At 46.8% G+C, this 14,803-nt stretch overlaps 1 non-coding gene across 1 annotated transcript; it reads left to right on the forward strand.

The window, feature by feature from the left end:
- Positions 1–8,069: 8,069 nt before the first annotated feature.
- Trnat-cgu (transfer RNA threonine (anticodon CGU)) lies at positions 8,070–8,141 on the forward strand. The gene has a single exon. It is a non-coding gene; the product is annotated as a tRNA-Thr (tRNA).
- Positions 8,142–14,803: the final 6,662 nt, after the last annotated feature.

The following is a 14,803-nucleotide window of genomic DNA, read 5'->3' on the forward strand; positions in this document are numbered from 1 at the left end:
CTCCTAATAGTTCGAAAGTTTATTTGGGACGTTGGACCCAATCAATCAATCAACCAAGAGGGTGCAGGCTAATATCTACGATATAAGTCACCGACGAGCATCAAAGCACTCTTATGAACCTGTATTAACCGCATTTCCTAGCCCGGTTCGTAAGAAAATTCAGCGGTCAATCGGGATTGCAACATACTATTAGTGAAGGCGACCGGCAACTGAAAAGCAGTCCCTACTGAGAGGTTTTTACGAATGCCTTTTGTGAGCGTTGCCTAGCAAGCTCTGTGAGCTAGTCCGCAGATTAATAGTATATCGCGCTCCTGTTCAGTTGCGCGTTGAAAATGTGAGTAACGAATCGATGATCATAGTAATTCAAATATCGCAATTTCCCGCACTCTGGAAGGATAGATTTTGTCACATTCACATAAATTCCGTCGGTCTCTGGAATCTGTTGTAAATTCGCGTTCGACGCAATTTCCCCCTTGTCGCTGAATTCACCCGAATTCCTATTCATTCCGTGGACGAACATGGCGTGTTCAATGCCACAGATCACGCTGCACACAAGGGCTCCACAGACGCAGCAGCTAACGGCCTGATTCGTTGCAATTCAGCCACGCCATGCTGATATGCAGACTGAACCAGCGATCCGGCCTATCGTGTAATCCAGCTTAAGCAGACGCAGCTTCGGCCAAGATTAATGATCCGAGGCTCTTAGCTAACACTTAATATAAGTCTGTTATTTCAAGAACATTATTTTGGGCTCTACGTGGCCAACAATACTGATATAATAATCATTTCGATATAACACTACAAAGCAAGCGTTGTGGCTATGGCCTCCATGAGGATAAAGTATAAAATTACTCCCAACAGCAAGACTACGAAGACTTTTTTGTTCGATGCAGGAACAAAGAACGAATATCCTAGCACGAAAGTAGCACACCATTAATAATTTTAAAACGCAATTGCAGCCCCTAGGAGCAGCGCACCAAAAGCCTTAATACTTCTACTCGGGAAGGTTTGTGCTAAGTATAATTTACTGCACTACCGTTCGAACAAAGGAATACAGTGTATGCAGCCCAGGTCGTAATGACAAAAACATCAGTAAAGATGTAAAATTATGCCTGAGCAATGTGGTTCTTCTGCAGGTGGAAAAAAATGCACACTGAGAATAAAGGCTAAGCATTTCGCCACGTTACTCCCTTTTGACGCAACAAGGTATAACCATTCTCTTTAGCGCAATCTTGAAGAGACTGGTAGTGCTCAACCTTTCGTCGTTATATTGCACGTCGGCATAAAAAATATAAACCCCCCCCCGCCTACCTGCAGTGATTAAGTCTTAGGCACCTTAGCTTTGTTGATGTTGGCATAGCAGATATGATTTTCTTCTGGCAACACTGTTTTGTGGGTAAAAGCGATAAGCGTCATCAGCAATAGTGGTGTATTGTGAGGCAAAGAAGGAAAAGAGGAAGAAAAGCAGGAAGCAGAAGGAACATAGTATACTGTCAAGCAGAGAGGTGGCTTTCTGAAAGCTCTCGAAGTGAAAGTGTGCTAAGTAATTGTGACAAAAGTGGCACAATGGACATTAAAACTTATGTTTAATGGCGTATAAGAAGCGTACTGCTAATAACAAGGCAGACTTGGTTGACCTGTTGTAATTTCTTCAGAACAGAGCGACAAGGTTATTCTATGTGACTGTCGCGAAAGGTGGATACACACGACGGACCAAGCCGCTAATTCGGTTCGTGGACGGAACACGACGTAGCTCACCGTACCGAATCGAGACCTGGGCTTATAACTTAAAGCGATTCCATTGCGATTTAATTCCAATCTCCTGGCGTCAAATTTACGTAACGATGACGCAAGTGTCGGCGGGGACCACAGGCGAAGCAGAAGGAAGGGGAGTGTTGTCAGTGTCTCAGATTGGTCCGCTTCCCTTGCTTAGCTTGCGGTGGCTCCTCGACGATCGCGGCGGCGTGCAACAGCCCGCTATAAACGCCGGCAAAACGGATCCTCAGCGAAGAAGAGTTGACTGCGTGACGTCGTCTAGTGCTGAAAAAGGCTCGAGAATGTTATTCTGCCAAGAGGGGTGCGGAACGGCAGAAGCATTGCACCAAATGAAAAGTTCAGCGCCACGAAGAGAATGTCAGCACCATTTTCGACTGTTGCGCTAACAATTACTTCGAGGAAGCACTTCGTTGACGACTCTTTCGGTGCGGCGTGCGCTCTCTGCTGTGGTTCCAGTCGGACAGACAGTATCGATAACTTAGGAAGAAATAAATTGACATCATTGATTGCTCCAAAAACATTTGCATTTACACGTCCCGAACATTGCATAACAAATTAATGTATAATCACTTAAAAGTCATAAAAGCTTTGAACACGCATCGCTACAGAATTTTTCGACTACATCCGTCGCATTTTAGTGATCCAGAGCCATTAAGCGGATAACAAAACTGTTCGCTTACTTAGATAATCATCTTCAATGGTTCCTGCATAATTTTATTCTTGGAGGGTCCTATAGAAACTTCATTTTCTACAGAAATGCTTAATAATGAACACTTGCGTGCTACTGAAGGCAAAATTGATTTTTTTTTATTTTTTCAATACTGCCAACCACAATGGGTCCAAGCAGTGCGAGGGCAAGCATGGTATGTACAGTCACTGTTAGAAAATGTTAATGAATTTTCTAAACAGAAGAACACTCAAATGGTACAGAGAACGTATAATACATCAGGATCATCAAAATAACAAAAGCAACCACGTGAAAAAATAACACAAAAAAATAATGCATGAACTACTCTGCTGAAGCAACCAGAAAAGGGAACCGAGGGGCTTGATTTTAGGTGCGAAGCACCTTATGCGCTCGGGCTGTCGGCGTCTCTAGCGTCGTCGTAGTCCCGGTAAACAAGCCGCTCGTGCTCGCGCTCGGCACGCTTTCGTGACACTGCTCCCGCTTTCGTCGTCGTCGCCGTCTTCCACCTGGCTCCGTTGCCGCTCATGATTCCAGCGTAGAATTTCACTTCTCTTCTGTCCTCGTAATGGGAGGTCGCATTTACGGGGTTATGAGCTTGCTTAAGGCATTATGACCCCATTAGCGGTGCATCACTGCATGCTTCGCACCTCCCCAGGTTTCACGTTAGTGGAGCTGCATCAGACGTCAATATGTAGTCGCAAGATAAGTTCAACAGTTCCTTCCAGCAATATGTTAGGGTACTCACTTTTGATATTACAGGGCCGGGCGTGGTCATTCCTGTCAGGCTTTGAAAATACACTCTGGAAGTATGAATTGAATGCATTAGCGATTTCAGTTTTGTCACGAAGCATATTCTACACCGTTAAAGTATGTGGCTCATCCTTTTATTTTCTTTACCTGTAAGTAATTCCCAAAATTTTTTTTTAGGATTGTCGGATGCAAATCGGCTAAGTAACTGTGAACTACTGATCTCAGCTTTCTCTTATTTTGCTGTCAAGAAGCTTTCAGTTCCACTATAAGTGCTACGTTATGGTCGACCTTTCTTTTTTAGTCGCTTAATTTTAAGTTTTAAATGTATTATTTCTCTAGTTATCCAGGGGTTCTTTTTGCCTATAGCTTCTTTTTTCTTGGATAAGGTATCGGTACAAAACCGGCTATAAAACTTGCACCTCTACCATACGAATTCGCATCATATTCGTCATATGAAGCAAGAGCCTCCTCAAGGTAATGTATAAAGCACGCGTCATCTGCTTTAGTACCCACTTTTTTACGGGCACGTGTTTCGCTTTGAACCGGTCAGACTGTCGACATATAACCTTTAAACACAAAACGGTTCGAAACAATGCAAAAACGGGCACAGGAAGAGAGGAGGACATATACAGTGAGAATTTAGCGCGGATATTGTCCAGTAGCTGTGGAGGACAGTTGGGTATCCCCGCGCATCTTGTCAGGACGGGTGACCCTGACGGTACTCTATAAGGTGTATCATGGCATCATTGGCCAGTGTGAATGTCTGTGATTGGCGTATGAGAGAAGCGTCATGGCGTTTGAATGTATAAGGAGGTGCGAAAGGGTACATGTCGACTGTCGAGTCCCAGTCTTGCCAGGTCCATGAGGCGGCGTAGCCCAAAGCTGGAGATATCGTAGCCAAATGTAGCCAAACACAAAAAAAAGAGGAAAACAATTTTGCAGCCAAATATAGCCATTTTTATTTGCAGTTTTATCTGTCTAAACATTTTCACATTCGACAACGGCAGTCTTTTTGCACAACCCGTCGCAACAAAACGTCCGTGCCGCCATGGCCACGGTCGACCTTGACCTTCACAACAGCGACATCATGCTGGCACACAGATTACTTTTTGTTGGCCCCGGAAGCTCTCAAGTTCCAGCGAATCGTCGCAGAGGGCGAAATCAGAGTGCTCTTATTTTATGACAGATAGTACTAAGTTATTATTGGAGTAATATAGAGTAATATTAACTACGAATTTTGCGTTTAGCTGCCTGCATTTAGCGGTCTGCGGCGGCGACGTGCCCATGGCCTCTTTTTTTTTTTTTTTTTATGAGCCAGAACGAGTCTTCCGCACAATGATATTTCGAGTTATGTGTCTGATCGTCGATCTTGTTTTCTCGGGTTTTTTTTTTTTCGTTTTTCTTTTTTTTTTCTTAGTTAATTGCGTCCGTATTAGCTGGTACACACTCTATATAGTGTCCATTTACACCAACCTGGCCGCCATTTTAGGTCTATAGCACGTCTAGAACATGCGTTGAAGACAACTATCAGACAACAGATGCTACTCCCTGTCTGAATCGGTGTAAGCGAAGCTTTAAAAGATTGCTGTTCCCGCCGTGGTTGCTCAGTGGCTATGGTGTTGGGCTGCTGAGCACGAGGTCGCGGGATCGAATCCCGGCCACGGCGGCCGCATTTCGATGGGGGCGAAATGCGAAAACACCCGTGTACTTAGATTTAGGTGCACGTTAAAGAACCCAGGTGGTCCAAATTTCCGGAGTCCCCCACTACGGCGTGCCTCATATCAGAACTTTTTTGGCACGTAAAACCCCATAATTTAATTTTTTTTTTTAAGATTGCTGCTCAAACGGCACACCAGTGTAAGAAGCGCGCAGTCGTTTTCGCGACGAGCACGTCCCGAACGTATGGGAAAAGCCGGCGACGGCGCACAAAAAGCAAAGGTAAACGACAAATTGATAACAGTGGGTAATCCTGTGAAAACCGGTTACTGTCAAAAAGCAAACTATGTTGGTGTGCTAATAATAGTAATTGATGAGGGTTTACGTGCAAAAACCACGATTTCGCGCCCGCACACAGGCACAGCCGCGCTGCCAGCTCAGCCAGCTAAAACATAGCCTTCGAGATATGCTTCCACCCGATCAGAGCCACCTCTGGAGCATGGATTAGGGCGCCACTTATAGCCCAAACAAAGCCAAGTCGCAGATTTTTAGTAGCCCAAATATAGCCACATAGCTCGTCCAAGTCGACGCCAAAAATTTTTTTTCTGTAGCCCAATTTGGCTATATATAGCCAAACCTGGCAACACTGCTGTCGACTGGTGCTTTTTAACACTAAAGTGCTTTATGCCAGGGTTCACCATCAACTTCTTGTAACGGATGTGACGTCGGCGCGAACGCGTAGAATATGCCCTCTTGACAGGGATGTCGCCGCCATCTAGGAGCGGTGAAGCGAAGTACTGCATCATGACACTAACGAGCGCCGACAGTGAGCGCTTCTGTAGTCTCCGCGCAGCGGAGGCTGCAACGTGGTGTAGCCTGGTGTAGGCGGTATAAGCCTTCTGCTGAGAAGACGACGCAGTTTTCGCACATGGTTTGTCTTTTCGCGTCCAATTAGCCTGTGACGCCTCGTAGCCTAGGGAGTGCAGCTTCAACATGCATCAGCCGTGCTTACACGCCGCCTACTACTTCGCTTGCGAGTGCACCAACTAAGAAAACTGCTACGCTAAGCGGCGCAGAAAGGCAAAGACGTCGACGGGCGAATCTCGCTTCGTTCCGGCGAAAGACACGCGAGCGTGAAGCAGAACGCCGTCGCGCGTTCGCGGCGCACGCTACGAACTCTGCCACACGCATTCCTGTAGCTGAGCGCATCGCAACTCAACTGGCTGCGCAAGACACTACGAAACCGGACGAAAATGCTCGTACCTTCGCCGAAGCGACACGGCAGCATGACGCCGCCACCAAGCAAACGTGCACACGGTCGCCGACCCGCAAATCGTGTGATTTTCGCCTGCAGCGGACCATGTGCTCAAGAAGCAACATGTAACAGCTTCGGTGAAGACACGCTTCACTTTCGTTTTCTACCGATTCCTATATGAAAGAGGAATCAACCATATATTTTTCTTGGCTCTGCGTGACAAGTCCTCTGGTAATATACATCGCGCCACACAATAGAGGTGCTCGACATTTGTGTCTCGCGAGCAAGGGGGTGAGCGAGCTCCTTTCCCTACTTCCCCTGTTGTGCCGTTACCCAATCCAGGATGACGTGCCGTGTGGGGGGGGGGGGGGGGTAGTTTCATGTGTGACGAAAATGCTACTTGAATGTGGGGAGGTAAAGCTTAGTCTGCAAAAGCACGAAGGGTCCTTGATATTGTCTGGGCGAATAGTGACGCTGAGTGTAGTGTGCAAATGGATACTGATGGATTCCAATACGGTTAGGACCTCCGCATCGGTACGTGTAGGCACTGCCTCAGGTCTTCGGTTAATGGTTTCCTGGGCGTTGGTGTGTGTGCGGCCAACCATCCTGTATCGGTACAACTACCCTCCATGTTTCACTCTGACGCACTGTGCTGCAATGTCAACAGAAGACAATGACACCGACTAAATTTATAAGACGCCACACCCTGCAGGAAAACTACGCGGCAATGCGGGTCTCTCCCGGACCTGCTTTGCCACATGAAATATATCTATAAATACACTGCACAGCCCTGCATCCAAGTTGTGGGAGCGGCGTACAGTACATTGAAGGGACGTTTAACGCTACAATGTTTTCCACCGATGTCAGAGAAAAATCCCACCGTGAGAAGGTGTATCACAAGTAGTAGTCCTGTACCTAAATATTGGTATGAATCACGCTGAACGCCGCGTAGAGAATTTCCGTAAGCACGATCACAGAAGATCGCCCAGCACACGTTGACATTTTCATTTACACCCATGTGAGACCCCCTCAAAATTTTAGAGAAACAGTATATATCAGGGTTAAGTTGAAATTGTACAAGAAGTTATAGCAGACGTGTCCTCGTAGTACGCTTCCCTTTAAAGGCACGAAATGAAACCTCCTGCCCCTATACCTTTCCCAAATGAGGCCCGAAAACGATCCCTGACACACTAAAACCTCTATTCAATCAATTCTTCTGTATCGCTTTATTTCCTCTTCTCGCGCATGTGCGTTGTTGTGGTAATGTATGCATATGTATACCATGGCCATATAAAGCCAACAGACAATCAATCCACGGAAGCATTGCGGAAATTAGCTTTGATCTAAATTGAAATGTAGAAAATAATAAGGAAAAGGGAAATGAAAGTGGACCAAAAGATAACTTATCGCTAGTGGAAGCCCAACCCACAACCTCCGCATTACGCGTGCTTTGTGCTATCAATTCTGCTACGGTGATGGCTATCAATCCGTCCACTAACTTGGGCTCCCACAAGCGATAAGTTTTATTTTGGTCCACCTTAATTTCTATTTTCCTTATTATTTTCTACATTTCAATTTAAACGAAACAAATTTCCCCGACGCTTTCCTTGGCTTCATTGTCCGTTGGCTTTATATGATCATGATTTTTAAAATCGAGAGCCCCTCGGTTTCCCTTCTTCTCTCGCTCATTCATAGCGACGGTCTCAAATGAAACAATGAAAGGGGAAATTACTTGTAATTACTAACTGAATTAAAGAAATGATAAATTAATGAAAATGGACGAACAAACAACTGGCTGCAGGTGGAGAACGAACCCACGTCTTCGCATTACGCGTGCGATGCTCCCACCATTGAGCTACCGTGGCGCCGTTTTCCCATCCACTTTCTGGGGTATTTATGTCTTACAACTAGCACTAACCCTGGGAAAGTGGATGGGAAAACGGCGCCGCGGTAGCTCAATGGTGAGAGCATCGCACGCGTAATGCGAAGACGTGGGTTCGTTCCCCACCTGCGGCCAGTTGTTTTTTCATGCATTTTCATTTTAATTAATTGATAATTTCTTTAATTCAGTTAGTAAGTACAATTCCCCCTATGTTGTCCTTGGTGTCACTGTTTGTTGGCTTCTTAAGATACACACACACACACACACACACACATATATATATATATATATATATGTTGTTCAGTCTAACTCCATGGCATTGCAAAATACGAATACTTATTCGCGGGTTTTCAGGATGTCGAAAAGGTCAATCTAATCGCACATTCAGCATATTCCTGATGGGCACCGCTTGTTTTGTAGACAACGTTAAGATTGGAAGCACACGTTCGGCGCGAGCCGTGCCCTTGGGAATGAGGGTGTGGGGTCCACGGCCCCAGCCTTGTGCTTACGCATGTGCTAGTACGCCACCAGTGTGCATGCTCTCGTGGAGCGAGGTTCCCGCGGCAGCGCGCATTGAGATGACAAGACCAGTAAGAGCGTTTCTGTGTGGCAGCATTTCCCGACGCGCCGTGCTCTGCAAGTCCGAACACACCACTCTTGCCGTTGAGAGGAGGCTTCATAAGCCGGAAAATGCGCAAACATGAAACACGATTGGCGCCACCGCCTTTAAGTTTCAGTACTATAGCTGACTGAGACGTTTTGGATTTCGACGACCAAGTTTATTTGTTATCGGTAAATGTAAACTACATTGTGTTTTAAAGGAGCCAAATACTGAGCTTGGCAAGTTTCAAAAACATTTACTGAGCCGCCATGGCCCAAAAAGAAAAAAAAATACTTTAAAATCCGTGACGTCACACTGGCGTAACCGCGCAGGAGCTTCGGCGCGAAATTCAAAACAATGGAACGTGATCTTCATTTCCTCTTCCAATAATCAACCTTTTATACTGCGAAATTGACGAATATAGAGTTCTTAAAAATATTTTATTAGAGTAAACTGCTTGAGCTGTTTCCCTTTAGTCTCTGATTTCCCTTGCATTTCCTTGTTCGTCTCGGCCTCTCTCACTAAGTCCAACCGGCCGCAGGCGTTTTGCCGTAGAGTCGTACGCATGACCGCCACTTTGTCTCGCGAAGTGGTCCCCGCATTTAATGTATTCTCATTTCAATGTTGTTGTCAGAAGCGCGTGCGCCGCACGCATTTGCTGCCGCATTTTACTCGCGTCCTCTGTGTTTTGCCGCGGCCACAGTCGTAGGCTGTTCATGTTGTCGGGAGTTCCACGCTGCTGCCCCGTGGGGACTCGTTGTTGTACCGCTAGCATCGCTATATTATCCTGTCCGTTCCTGAACGTGGCTCTCTCCGGTGAATAATTCAGTTTCTTATGTTGTGGCTCGGCATGTTGTTTCGTTGGGTCGTTCGGATGAAAGCTCAGCCCTTTGAAAGAAAACGTGCTGGGGCTCAGGTAAGAAAGAGGCTTTTGTTTCTCTTTGCGTACATAATGTCAACTAGTATAAACACGGAGCAGTTGCTCAAAAAGTATATGATAACGAATCGAAGGATTTCCGCTTACCACCTACAGACAACGAACGAATGGTCGTCTATGTCAGACTCCACGCATGAGCGCAGCTCCTGAACGCCGTCCCACAAGCAGCAGCGCGTGCGCGCAAGCGTTCACCCGCGCCGGCACCGCGTGCGCCTAAACTTTCCACGCAACGGCCCTACGAGGACCATTCTTGAGCATTCACGTCTCTGAACCACAACAGCAAAAACAAAGTTGGCGTCCGCGCCATTCGCGCTGTCAGCTCACGCCTTATCAGTACATTCGGCTCTGTGTATACGGTAGATAACTCAGGCCGGGTAGAAAAAAAACAGCGCTGTGCCGCGTCGTAGCTTGCGCAACCGCGACAAAACCGCTTTCCCTCGTCGCGCAATATTTGAGCGGTGACGTCGAACGTCAGAAAACGCAAGTAATTTGAGCGTCTCTATAGAAACCTAACATGTTCTATTTGAGTGTGGCTCCTATCGCGTGTGGAAGGTTCGAGAACGACGTAACAGAATTCTGCGAAGCAATGATTAATCCCGAAACCGTACAAGGGAAGCGACGAAATCCCTTGCATATAAACCTCCAGCATTACTTGCGGAACCTGTTAATGGAGAGTCGCTGAACGCCCGCCACACTTGAGGCAGGGGGCCTGAAGTAGAAGCAGCGATTAGCCAAAACCTGTCACTGCTACGGCCCATTATTTAGGTCAGGACTCCGCCCTTCACGGTCCAACAACATGCCCCCTAAATGTGTATTATGCAGCGCCGAAACAAAACATGAACGGTAACAAAGGAAACAGGAACGCCTTTTATTCGCGATACCTGAAAATGTGGCATCCCTGTGTACCCGTTTGCAAAACGTGCCATCGCGTCAAAACAGGGCGTTCAAGAACTATAAGCACGTCACTGCAGCGCACAATCGCAAACGTAGAAGCATGTGCTATATAAATATACACTTGTTTTAGTTTTGTTTCGAATTGATAGCATATCGCCTCCCGAGAAAGTCGGAAGAAATCCTATTCAACAGGCCAAAATATACGACGCAATTGTTTAAAAGCGACAGCCATTCTACAGTTCACAAATGTTTTTTTTTTTTTTTTGTGGGGTTCCATCTGTCATCGAAAGACCATTTGTTAGAGCGTAAAAAAAGTTATTGACCCGGACGAGCTTCCAGCTCATGAGAGTCAGGTGTTAACCACGGCATTTTCTTTAAGTAACGGAACATAGGAGCCTGTTATGCCACTCGACCCACTATACATGTGGCGAGAGAATTAGACGCGCCATTCCACGCGCACTTCACAGATGTCTAGCGCCAGAAGCCTGTAGTTTCAAGCATTGGTACACAATGTTCGACAGCGAAGAAAATTCCGACAGAACTCATTTCACGATGACGATGACGATCAGCAACGGCAATCAGCCGTTGCTGATCTTCGAGGTCGGAGCTTTCGGCAGCCGGGCTCCTCTCTCACGCTTCTTTATGGACACACTGCGCCATCTAGCGGCGCTGCCGAGAAGTCCGTGCGTGGCCTCCGAGATGCTTGGCGCGCCGGTGCGTGCGAACGCTGAGAATTGTTCTCTCGCCGGTCGCGTACCCAGTAGCACAAGTTGGCGTGAAAGACGTTAACTGAAGAGTAGCGCATAGCGAGTGAATTCGTGGCTCAGCTCGCTAAAGCATTATCGTCAAAGAGGTTCATTGCACAGCGGTCCATATCCAGTGCATTCTACCTATGAGCCTATGAGGCGAGATAATATCTTTAGACCCGTATGCGCTGGCGGACTTGGTCTGGTGCATCTATTTGTGTGACAGATTGTTTGTCGTTTCTTTTGGTCGTGATATTTCACACCCAATACTGCTATCATTCATACAAGTTTTAGTCAATGCTTTGCCCAACCTGTTAGTTTCATCCTATTATTTATAGCGCCCTTATTTGTGGGGTTTATGTACGAATTATATTTTGCTGTGCAATCCCTCTTGTTCGGTTTTCTACTGAATATATCTATGTAGTGTCGAGAAAACAGCTGTATAAAGGTTTAATATCAATTATTTTCCAACCTCCCCCTTACCGTTCCACATTCTTTAGTCTGCCAGTGCATGACCCACTTCAGCGAGTCCGCAAGATGCCTTTATCTCCATGTACAAAAACATTTTCCTTTAAATAACATAGTACCTTTGGATGTATTCGAAACTATAGAGCAATTGCTGCATAAGTTGTAAAGATGCAACATTGTTTTGGGATGTGCTTCAAAGGACTCTTAAGAAATACTTCATTTTGAATAAGCATGCCAACCGATACTTGATTGCATGCCCCATGAAGAACACGTACCATTTGATTTTTTTTTTTCTAATTTGACTGCATAGCTTATGGAAGACACGCATGTTGGACCGAAACGCTGAACATGCGTGTCTACGTTATTATTATTCTGATGATGAATTATACATGATACAATAAATACCATGCAAGAAAGAAAAAAAGAAAACTTTCGTGACGCAGCTCGCTAAAGCACCGGGCCGTTGTGCTTGAGGAATCCGTGTGACGTGGGTTCAATTTCACTCAGCCCTGGAGAAATCTTAAAGGGTTTGAACAGGGTAAAAACGGATAGAGATACCCAGTTGGTCGCAGAGCAAAATCTGCGTGAAGTAGCTCAAAAATGCTGATCGCATTAAAAGTAGATGCGATTAGACGAGCCACTTTACGCATGTTTTTCGGGGGAAAGTCTGACGTTCAAAACACAGGAACGCTAATCACGACACTGTGTGCAGTTAGATTCCTCATCTGGTGAAAATAAACGCGAAACATTTGTTGGGGGGAATTTCATTTAATGAGTCGTCTATACACGTCTTAATATGGTGCCATCGCAAATGGCACAAACGCGTTGTGAAGCGTCTGGACGCTTGTGTAAACGCATGTGTCAGAGGAAATATGGGATGTTTTCTACTATCGCCATTACATGTCATTCGATTGTCCCACAGTTCTTTTTTACTCGGCGGGCATATGAAATGAAATGTTAAACAACAGAAAGCTCGCAGCACGTATAACAAATGTCAAAATTATGCAGGCCACGTGGCATATAGCTGCAGGTCAACCAAGGCCACGTAGTGGGAACTCTGTGGTATGGTCAGCGTTGAACTTTGTAGGTTCAATAGCAGTTCAGTAGGTCAACTTTGACTCTACTGGCATACATAATCTGACATCTAAAGTACGTTTTCTTTCGTGACGAGTGCTTGAGTTTAAAAATAGGCACATTGCCCAGACGACGAGGACACTATAATTTCAATTTTCCGCGAATCCATATGTTCATGCTTTCGACATGCTTTCACTTCACGGAACAGGCAACTCGGAGTCTAATAAAAAAAAAGAAATATAGAAGGACAAAAGTTATCTGGCTTACCGTTTTTTCTAGACAGCTCCCAGTTTCGACGAAGCGGCTTTGTTGTAAGATATAGAAATGCAATACAGCACAAAGACCCGCCTAGTTAACACTCAATAGTAGTCTTCGCTCCCGTTTAATATACAATGACGAACTTTTGTTCTTTCACGTCTCGTTGACGTAGGCGCCGATAATGAGAAACGCGACCCTCATTACTTTGAAGCGTCCTTGTTCGCTCAGGACAAGAGCATTTTCCCTTCCTCTTCGCTAATCGTACTCCCCCCACCCCCTTCCTTTTAAACCCCTGTCCATGCCTCGAGCGAGGGGGAGGCTACGTTAAATATGGAGGAGCGAGGTTGCTTATAGTCGGTCGCCGGCGCTAGCGCAAGGCGGAACAAGGAGATGGTCGAAACTGCTCAACGCTGATTGGTCCGGAGAAGGAACCGCGCGCGCAGCAGGAGACAGGAGAGAGTCGCTCGCTCGGTCGGCAAACAAGTTTCCTCATCTCGCCGGATATATAGGCCGTTCCTCCCCCGGTCGTCGGCGAGGCGAGACAATAAGGCGCTTAATTAAACATTCGCCCCGGACGACGACGACGACATCGGCGGTGTGTTCCCTGAGCACACGCGGCGAGCAGCCCTCGCCGGAATGCTCCCGCGCGTTCGGCCGCGCCTGCGCCGTCTCGAGGCCCCCGCCGCCGCCGCTGCTTCACCACGCACGCCACTGTGGAAGGCTCGAGTGAAAGTTCGACACCAACCTGGGCGGCAGGGACAGCGCTGTAGGACAGATAGCAGCGGAACACAGTGCTCCCTTAATAAGCCGCTGGCAGCACCCAAGTGCGGTGACAAAGACATGACAAGCTAAGGACAGGGCAAACAGCAGACGACTGCGGTCGGCGACGGCAGCGATGAGTCGCGCGTCGCGACAGAGATTGCCTCGTCGACGAGCGCTTCAAGTTTGTGCTAGTCTGTTCACTCACACACGCACGCACGCACACATACGAGAGCCACTTGCGGAGTGCATATGTGTGGTTGACCATGGGCGCACTTGGGCGTAATTATGTTGGCAAACGGCGCAGGGCCACAAGTGCCGCATACCGAGGTGCGTCCACCCGGAGTGTCTAACGCGTCCAGGTTGAGGTTCAGCAAGACGAGAGCAATGAAGGAAGATGAGACCTCGCGGTAGAAATCTCAGGCTTAAGCCAGGTTAAACGGAGAAAGAGATAGATATCTTTACTAAAAGCAGAGAGGTTTGCCGACGTAGAAGTGCTCGCCTACATGCAACTCTGCAAGATAGGGGATGAGGAAGGAAAGAGAAAGGCCTTAGAAGAAGCAGGGCACAAGGAAGGGGGGGGGGGGGGGGGGAATAATAGCAAATAAAGCTTTTGTTACGGCTATACTCCTCAGCATGTACCCTTTTCGAGAATTCTGGAAGTTCAGCAGTCCACGCCATTCTCTGTTCTTCGGCAATGTACTACTTATACTTTTCATATTGACTGGCGAGGTGACAAACAATCTCAGCGGGGAAAAAAAAAAAGAAAAGTCAGGCGGGTATACAGTCGACTCGCATGGACACATAAATATTCGTCGTATCCAGGAGTGCACACGTTTTACAAGATGATAAATCACGACCAGTCACCAATCCGACATTGATGTCTCCTGTGTGAAGTGAATAAATAAATTTGTTAGGTCGAACTGTTTCTCAGCGATTGTGCTCTCGATGCGCGAGATTGCGCATACCTGCTCCAGTCCGTTTTCTTAAATGTCAGCACAGTACCGGCGCAGTACAGCCGCCGCAGAAAGTGCGTCTTGAAGCCTTGGGCGAGGCGGC

This window comes from Dermacentor silvarum, chromosome 1 (assembly GCF_013339745.2).
Source record: "Dermacentor silvarum isolate Dsil-2018 chromosome 1, BIME_Dsil_1.4, whole genome shotgun sequence".
Lineage (NCBI taxonomy): Eukaryota > Metazoa > Arthropoda > Arachnida > Ixodida > Ixodidae > Dermacentor > Dermacentor silvarum.